The sequence below is a fragment of the Lactuca saligna genome, chromosome 3 (assembly GCF_052625555.1).
Source record: "Lactuca saligna cultivar CGN05327 chromosome 3, ASM5262555v1, whole genome shotgun sequence".
Classification (NCBI taxonomy): Eukaryota; Viridiplantae; Streptophyta; class Magnoliopsida; order Asterales; family Asteraceae; genus Lactuca; species Lactuca saligna.
This window is the reverse complement of record NC_136419.1, coordinates 148,727,156-148,737,283: the sequence shown is the minus strand read 5'-3', so window position 1 is coordinate 148,737,283 and position 10,128 is coordinate 148,727,156. Positions and strand designations below refer to the sequence as shown.

The 10,128-nt window shown below is 35.6% G+C and overlaps 1 long non-coding RNA gene across 4 annotated transcripts; it reads right to left on the bottom strand.

The window, feature by feature from the left end:
- Window positions 1–7,105: 7,105 nt before the first annotated feature.
- Window positions 7,106–9,525, bottom strand: LOC145037367 (uncharacterized). 4 transcript variants are annotated; one of them, XR_013678794.1, is made up of 5 exons: window positions 9,047–9,525; window positions 8,441–8,528; window positions 7,768–8,341; window positions 7,626–7,673; window positions 7,106–7,506 (listed from the first exon to the last, which is right to left on the bottom strand). It is a non-coding gene; the product is annotated as an uncharacterized LOC145037367 (long non-coding RNA). The 4 variants fall into 4 exon arrangements; XR_013678792.1 differs by having other exon boundaries at window positions 8,441–9,525; XR_013678793.1 differs by having other exon boundaries at window positions 8,490–9,525.
- Between the last annotated feature and the right edge of the window lie 603 nt (window positions 9,526–10,128).

Sequence of the window (10,128 nt, the reverse complement as noted above, 5' to 3'; positions counted from 1 at the left end):
CTCCTAAAAGCACAAAGCAAGCAATATTCGAGCATTGGGTACACGTAATCAAGCATATCCTAATCAGGCCATCATATCACTCACTAATCTGTACTAACATGCAATTCATAAAGCTTATACACATATAACAAGCACATAGGGCATCCTTCCTAGATTCTTAGTCCTAATCTAACATGTAGTTCTTATAAGCATATCATAACATAGACTTGTATGGGTAATTTGAGAGTACTTACTTACTTGAGCTCGACTGATTGCATGCACCACACCGTTTTCACTTTTTAAAATTCTTTTCTATTTTCAAAGTTATTTTTATAAAAATGATTTTCTTTTGAACATTTTTTATACCAAGTCCTCAGTTTGAGTTTAGACACACCCGAAAGTGTGCCCGAATCCCTCAAACCAAGGCTCTAATACCAACTTGAAATATCCCAAAATTGAAGACCAAAAATTTCGTTTTAAAATCATTTAAGAAGCCATAATTCATCAAACATCACAATAGCGATCATGAATCATGTATCTCAAATCGTCATAACAAAATATGGTATCAAAATCATGTTCCAAAACATTAGATTCTAAACATCTTAGGCTAAACGAATGGTGTGACATCCCCAATTTCACGGCCAGAAAAGACCGATTTGTTTATGCTTTGTTTTTAAAATCAGAGTAATCGTTTAAAGAAAATTGTTGCGGAATTTGTCCCCAAAACAAAATATGATAAGAATTTATCAAAGAATTTCTTAAAGAAAAGTATTTGCATTATATGACAAAATCTCGGGATGTCATGTTCCGATACAGACACATAAGCATAAACAGAACTTACATTTATTTACACTAATGATTTACATCTCCTTTAATCTCTTAGTGAAATATGTCTTCGTATTGATACCTGTGATACAAAGAAAACTGAGTGGGTCAGGCTTGGGATCCTAGTGAGCATATAGGGTTTTCAACCCACAATAATATAATCATTATATTCAATCATCAAACAATCAACCCATTTACCCATCCCCATTTTCTTCTTTATTTTTTTTGGTTTTATCCTAAGAATCGACTATCCTTCCTTCATTCGTTCCTAAGGATTGACCTAAGGAATTTGCACAAAGCCCATTGCTTCCTGAGCTTAATCTACATAGTACTAAATCCATAGTTACCATCGTTCCACCGTACTAAATCCATAACTACCATGGTTCATGTACACTGTAGTAAATCCATAGCTACCATCGTTTTATTATGAGGCACTAAATCTATAGCTGCCAGGGTTTTTAGAGTACACCGATGAACATCAACTCGACAACACCTACAAGTTGCGAGCTTGCTTGTGTTCCACTGGACTGTCTAGAATAGTCCGTGGTTGTCATCCCTACTTTGCTGAATGACGGGGGCCATCGTTTGGGTAAAGGTTTCACTCATTTTTCACCTATCACCCTCATCTCACGATCTATATCATATTTCATCTCATCCTCAAACTCATCTTTCATCACACACCAACTATTTCATCTACCCATGTTCTACCCAACATATTTGTAGATATAAATTACATATATATAATTTAAATTATTTAAAAACCTGTATTAAACATTTGTTCAACATCCATCTCAAGTAAACAAACAGCGTATAAACACATACCACATATTTCATAGCAAATACTTCATATCTATGCGGTAAAAGAAAGTAACTATACACTCACACATATAAAAACCAATATATATATATATATATATATATATATATATATATATATATATATATATATATATATATATATATATATATATATACATATATATATATACACATAACACATATTTTATAAAATACTTCATATCTATGTGTAAGAAGAAAGTGACTATACACTCACTTGATCAGAAAATGATCGGACAGCACTACGACTTGTAGAAGTAGTATTCTTAGGTAGATCACAAAAACCGGGCTCTTCGCGGGCAGGGCTTCAGCTCGGGAATCTCACTTCTCGGGATCCTTGGGACTTCGGAACTCGCTTCGGGGCTCGGGAATGATACCAGGGCTTCGAGATATAATTGGCACGTAAAACGATGCAAAACTTAGAGAGAAAGGAAGAAAAATGGCAAGGCAAATGACTGATCTTGGTTTCTATTTATAGGCTGCAGGGTCTAGGATTACGTTGGGCGTAATTTTGGAGTATGCTGGGCGTACATAGAGTACACTGGGCGTACTCTTTGGATAAGCTTTGGTATGCGTGCCACGATCTTCAAAAATTCATAACTTTCGCATACGAACTCCGTTTTTGACGTTCTTTATATCCACGCGTAGGTGAGATTATGCTCTACAACTTTCGTTTAGATTCCGTCAGTTAATTTTGATTTTATTTTTATTATATTATTTTTAGTAGGCCAGGACAGGAAAACTCCGTTATAAATCCATAACTTCTTCATCCGATGTCTGTTTTCGTCTGTCTTTTTACCGTTGGACTACTATCAACAAGATCTTCGATTCTCGTTTAGATTGTTTTGGCTAAAACCGCGCGATCTCAAATCGAGTATTCGGGCTGCATACCGCTAAGTCGAAACTTAGAAAAATCATAACTTGCTCATACGAAGTCAGATTCGGACGTTCTTTTTATGCACGCTCATGGTTTAATGAACTCTATGATTTTTTTTTAGATCGCTAAGGCTAAATATCAATCTAACGTAAATTCACTTTTTACATCGTTCTTTTCGTGTCAGTTTTGTCGCGAAACTTCGACAGGTCATAACTTCTTCGTGATAACTCGGATTTCGACGTTCTATTTATGCACGGAAACTGATAGCTTTATTTTATTTACTTCTTTTTATAGTTTTTTAGCACATTTCATTCACATTTTAGTTAATTTCCATGCATATTTTCCTTTTTGTTATTTTTATGACCATTTCGGGGTACTTTCTAGTTTCTTGAGCATTATTGCAGAATTTTCTTGGAAACTAGCGGGGCGGCACTCCTGGGAGGCGATTGGGCTTGAAGGGAATTGGAGATTTCGTGCTTGATGGCTATGAAGGTGATTCATGGGGTGGACTTGTCAATTGCTTGAAGGCTTGGAAGAATTGAGCTTTAAATTTGAAAGATGCGTGAGAATTCTTGAGTATGCAAGATCAATATTTGGGAGTGTGCGGAAGTTTTGAGTGATGTGGAATGACAAATTGGGCTCAAATTGAAGAAACATTGAAGAAAAATGGGCTAGAAGCTGATTGGACTCGAACTGGGCCAACGGATTAGCTGTGGGGGCCCAAGACTTGAAGAAGCCCAAAATTCCCGTCAGTACCCACGGCCCGCGTAAGATTCCCCGCGGCCCGCGTGGATTCCTGACAAGGGCAATTTCGGGATTTTGCTTAGAGCTCTATATTGGGAAGGTTGGTGTGCCTCTTTAGCATAATCTTGGAGGTCCGATTTTGAGCTTTTCTCTCTGGATTTTGGAGCACTTTTGGAGGCCAAGAACACTTGAAGAACATCTTCTGTTCACCTCTTGAATCTTGTCAAATGTTTGGTACAATCTTATCTAACTTTGTTCATTTGAGTTTAGCCATGCTTGGCTAAACAAATCTTGGTTGACTTTTTGTTGAATCCTTTGAACTTTTGTTGGATGTTGAAGAATCTATGAACTTGTTCTTGAATCTTTATGGAAATGTTTTGTGTTTCATCATATTATCACTACTATTATGTTTTTATTCATGAGTTTAAATATGTTTGTGGTGATTAGTTGGCTAATTTCTTGATTAAGTAAATGATCCTCAAATTAGCAAGCAACAAGTGATTTTTGTGTTGTTTTTGCTTCACACAATCATAAAAACATTTCCTCCAACATGGTGGTGAAAGCAATTGACTCCTCTTGGATTTGGTGATTTTTTGGTTCTTAATGCTAGTTGACTTTCACTAATTACATGCTATTTGGAATTAGTGACTTTGACTAAGGAAATTGTTATGAGCTTCTCTAGCCATTTCAACAATTAAGAAAAGTCTAGGTAATCTCAAGCTCCTTGGATTACTATAACCAAATTAAGGATTTAAATCAAAGTATTTCACTATTGGATTCTAATGATATGTTCATCAATAGTCAAAGTGAGAAAACTTTAAGTCAACCATCTTTCCCTTATTGATTTTACATCAAATTCTTATTTTTGTTGCAATTGTCTATTTAAATCATAGTTAATTCTAGTTTGTTTCAAGTATTTCAAAACATCAACCCCCCCCCCCCCCCCCCCCCATTTTATTTTTATTGTTATTTCACAAGTATTTTTACAAAGAGATTTTTCATAGAGTTATCAAATTGAACCAATCTCCGTGGATTTGATCCCTTTACCACTATACACTATTTTAGTGTGTAATACTTAGGGTTATTATTTATGTTGGCCTCGACAACCACCAGAAACCTTGTGACATATACTACAACTTAGTTAAGGTTATTCATTCTAAATAATCTTCTATCAAAAATTCGTTTTTGACGCTTATCGTCTCTTAATTGATTAGCCCTGATCTACGGGCGATACAAATGGTGTGTGCACTGCAATCATCCCTAACTCTTGCAATCATCCCTAACTCTTCATTTTGCTACCAGAAGTACCTAAAAACAAAAGTGAAAACTGTAAGCACGAAGCTTAGTGAGTCTCCCCAAACTACCCCATACCATACACATAACATATAGCATGCAACTAGGAGATAGTGGCCCCCGTCAACACTCGACGAACTATTAGATACGGGCCACGTCCACACTCAGCTATCTCAGAGATACATGCCTCACCCACACTCTTCTAACTAGGAGATTCGGGCCTCACCCACAATCAGCTGGCTAGGAGGTACGGGCGTCGCCCAAGCTCCGCTATTTGGGAGATACGAGCCTCGCCCACACTCTGCAAACTAAATATACATACAAGTATCATGCAGAGAAAAAGTATAACCATAATCTACCAGTTCATAAACATACTCAGATAATACTAAGATACGGGCCTTGCCCACACTTAGCTACTAATCATAAACAAGTTTAAGATACGGCCCCAACCCACTCTTAGCTACTAAACATAAATAATTCTAAGATACAGGCCCATCCACACTTAGCTACTGAACATAAATAATTCTAAGATACGGGCCCAACCCACACTTAGCTACTCTACATGAGCCCACATTGGTGCCTTCGACCCGTTCCTATTGAAGGAAAATCACCTCGTATGCTAACTGTGAAATCTGGTGTGAGGAATCTCTGAGTGCTGCTCCAACGACCCCCCCCCCCCCCCCCCCCCCGACTATCATTAACACAATAACACTTAGTCAAGAACTGATAATCCTTCTTAGGGTAAAATGACCATTATACCCCTGGTCAAAGTCAACATCCGTGGTCAAATTCAACATTTTGGGTTGACTCAACTCGTTGAGTTTCTCCATCAACTCGCCAAGTTCAATAAATAAGAACCCTGAAATCACAATCCAACTCGTCGAGTCACCACCTAACTCACCGAGTTCCTTCACTACTCACAGTCACAATTTAGTGAATCAACTCATCGAGTCATCCTCAGATTTGTCGAGTTCTACCAAAATCAGAATCGAGACAACTCACCTCAACTCGTCGAGTTCCTCTCTAGACTCGCTGAGTTCCTCAGTCTGTTTGGGCCATCTCAAAGGATTAAGCCCCTACTCTTCAGATCTAAGCTCCATACTTCATCTACATACTGGAAATGCCCTTTTAAGGGTAAAGTTTCCAACTTTACCCACTAATAGTCCTTCTTAATGGGTTTAGCTAAAAACCTAGTTCTTTAGGACATAGATCTTGGTCCAAGAGCCATAATACTACAAACTAAAGCATGCTAACATAGATCTAGGCCTTAGACATCATTTGAACACGTAAAGCTCCTAAATTTCCTCCCATGCATGGCCTTTTAGGAGTTAAAAGGCCAAAATAACACCTTGGAGCTTGCATGGGGGCTCCAATGGTATAAAGTTTGCACCTTTATGCCATAACAACCCTTAATGATTCCAGATCTGAAGGCATCATTTTTTGGGACGTCCATATCCCAAGGGTCAAGATTCATGGAACCTAAAACCCAATAAAGTGAAAATAAGAAGATTTAAGAAACTAATAGACAAGTTAGAGGCTTGATTCCCAGAAAATGATGAGGATGGAAAGAAGTCTTTGGATCTACTATTTTCTTGTAACACCGTAAATTTTCAAACAAAATTTTAATTTAAAATCATATAATTCTCATAACATTTTTCACAAAAATCTCATTCATTTTATTTACAAATTGCATCTCTATAATTGTTTGATTAAAATCAAGGATCCTCAAAACACAACTCTTTCACTGGTGTGTACAATCAAATTGGTTCCTTCCTATGATCCTGAGAAAAACTTGAAACATATAACACACAACACGGTAAGCACGAAGCTTAGTGAGTTCCCCAAAATACCACACACATCTCATTAGCCACCTCGAGGCTATAACATAGTAAAACCCTCCGGTCAATTTATCTCAGTGGGATCCTCCGGTCCCATAACTCTGATGGATCCATCGGTTCTAACTCTGTAAGCTTGAATAATACATAACAATCACCATACACAATGTAAGCACATAAGACATCTCAATCACACAAAGATACCACTCATGGTAAGTATAGCGAGAAGATTCACCTTGCAAGCAAGTAAGCAAATAACCCCACTACAAAAAATGTCATTTAGTAGCACATAAAAAATGCCACTAAAACCCAAAAAAATGCCACTGAAGGTTTCTAAAAGAATGAGCGGCAAACATAATAAATGCCACTAGAAACGCTCCCACTAAAACCCTATAGTGACACTTTTTGCTTTTGTCGCTGCAGTTTTCAAGGCTTTTCGTGGCACTTCTTTATGTGTCGCGGTAGAATAAAAATTATTAGTGGCACATATTTTGTGCCATTAAATGCACCATCGGTTCAATGATTGATGTTATTTTGAGTTATACATTTTTTGATTTTAGTGACACTTTTTTATTCGTCACAATACAAAAAATATATATTTTATAGCACATTTCATTCAGGTAAATACTTTCTACAATTTAGGCTAGTTATATCTACATAACATTTGTTTATAATATAAAACACATTAATTAATTAAATTGCAGCACAAAGTAAATAATAAAAATTTCATCTATAAACAAATAACATTTTTTTCATTCCAATGGAATGAACAATTTCATTCCTTCTACGATTCAATCATTAATAAACAAACACTACCTAGAAGAGAAATTAAATATTTTTCCAACCTGATGAAGATATTAAATAACCCTTTGTTTGACTTTAACTAAGTCATAGTGGTCATTATCAAGCATATATATATATATATATATATATATATATATATATATATATATATATATATATATATATATATATATATATATATATATTGTTGAAGCTTTCAGGTCCAATTTATCTTCTTCACTTGTTGTATGCCATGACATATCAGCAGGAAGCTCCAGGTAAATATGTGAGCTAGTATATCCTCGTTGTTGAGCTTGAATATTTTTCAATCTCCTGATAAAAAACATTTGAATAAATGTTAGAAAAAAAATCTCATCTTAAAAATAAAGAAGCATTATATCAGTTATCAAGTGCATTTAATTGAAAGTTAAGTTAAAAATTACTATTCTAACCTTTGATAGAAGTGATAGCTTGCTTAATCCATGGTCAAAAGGGGAGAACTAGCCATATAAAAGGTAGCAATTATGTTGATGAAAATCATAAGCAATATGGATAGATCAAGTTGGAGGTTGAAAAGGTAAAGTTAATAAATACCTTGAATTTGTGAATTCCAACTGTATTCAATTTCTTTCTCCGACCAAACACAAGAATATAATGGAATTGAATTCCAATTCCGGCAAAACCAAAAGTCCCCTTTAGGTATCCATATTCCTAGGCCTTTATATATAGGACTCATATTTGTAGAAGTAAACTTGATAACATATAAAGATCACACTTTTGCTTAGAAATGAGAATATATAAGAAAAATCAGATACCTCACCATTAACATGAAAGCTAAACTCTAACAGATATGAGATAAGATTTGCAGAATCAACCCCTCTGTCTTGTTCATCAAAAGTTCAAAAATGACTCAAAATATAAAGTAACAGTATTTAGAGAATATAGAAAAACTATTGTCAAAATTATGGATGTAAAAATATGAATACCACATAATTACTTATATACTCGCTGATAATATACCATAGTTGTGCATTGGTATCCATTAGTTGTAATGCAAGCAAACAGACAACAATAGTTAATAAAATATGGAATATATGAAAGACGAGTATATATTTTTCTTACCAGAACCTGAAAACCATTTTCTTTGAGTCGAGAACCTTCATTGTCCCTATGGAAATGTGAAACAACCATCAGATGTTTCATATTTTGAAAAGAATAAATGACATTATATTTAGTAATATTGTGCAGGAATTTCAATAACTAATACCAGCTACAGGACATGAAAATTTTCTGGTTATTAAGGTACAAAAACTAACGTTGGTAATCATGAACAGTCAAACTGTGTGCCCATAAACCTGCAAGATCAAGAAACTAGAATTTACATGGGGAAAATGCGCATAGAACCCTGTATATTTATGATCTAATTGCATATAGAATCCAAGTGATATAGAGGAATAATCGTTTATAGAACCCATTTTGATGAAAAAATTTATCAAACAAACTATATTCATCTAAAAGATAGGTGTTTAATCAAGTTGTCTTGTACACTCGCTTGCATTCGCTGCCATTTCACCTACAAAAAGACAACTCTTTACATCAACATGAAAAATCTATTAGAAGCATCTCGTATTGCCTAGGTTTTTTCCATATCCTAAAATTAGTGTTTTGTTCTTGAGAAATTGAGTCTACAAAATGTTGATTCTTAGCACCGATTATGCAATCAACATAGAAAAACTCAAAAATAAACTTGCTTATTATTAAAAAAAAAAAAAAAAAAAAAAAAAAAATAAAAAATTAACGAGGATAGATCCTCCTGTATAAGTATATATATGCAAACACATGTAAAGCCATAGACACAGATACATATGCGTACAAAAAGAGCCTGATGAAATAGAGGAGTTTGAAGGAAGAATGATGAAATAGAGGAAGTTGAAGGAAGAACCACAGAGGAGCAAATCATTTGCAAAGTTTGTGTTTATTTTTTTCAATTCGGTTGATTGAGCATCGTTTGTCTAAATTGGGGAAAATCTGTGAGGACTAGGGTTAGTGATGGAGGTGGAGAAGGTGGTGAGGTCACTGTATATGGTGGAGAAGACGATAGGTGGCGTATAAGGATGTGAAATGGTGGTTATCCATGTGTTTCCTTAAGAGAAAGATTGGGAGAAGTCTATAACTCAAAAGCGTATGTTGAAACAAATGAATATTAATTAAGCAGATTTGGTGGGAGATAGTCTATAAAGCGAGAAGAATTGATTTCTAAGAAAATGTGGAAAATAGGGAAGGGACGGTAGTGAGGTATTAGACTGATGTAGAGGCGATGAAAGGGAGTAGGAGAGGGGTTGCAAGGGAGTAGGAGAGGGGAGGGACTGAGGACCCAAATATTAAATTTTCTTTTATGGCATATGTGAAGTGCCATTAAAAAAGTAAGTAAGTGGCATAAAAACTAAGTGTCATTAAAAACATGTGCCACTAAATGACATTTTTTTGTATTGCCTTGTACTCGAATCTCGAACTAGCCTCCGCCTAACACAAAGGATGAATATCTCTAATTAGTACTCTTTTCACGAATCTAATAACTGAATGCTATTGTTTCTCTCTATAACTCTTGAAGTAGATAAAAGACCATTTTACCCCTCTATGGTCTCCATTACTCATGATTGAACCAAGCCCAAAGTCAACAGAAGTCAAACTCGAGTTAGCAGTCCATGTTTGACCCGACTCACCGAGTGCACCCATGTGACTCATCGATTCCACTCATTTCCTCAGAATCTCGTGAAGGTCCAGCTCAGCTTGTCGAGTTGACCCCTAACTTGCCGAGTTATCGCATGATCAAGCTCATCGGGACAAACCATCATCGACTCGGCGAGTCCATTTAAAGTCAATCTCATTCAGATGATTCTAAGCAGATCTACCACTGCATACACTAGATCTAGCATCTCAAGACTCAGTTGTCAT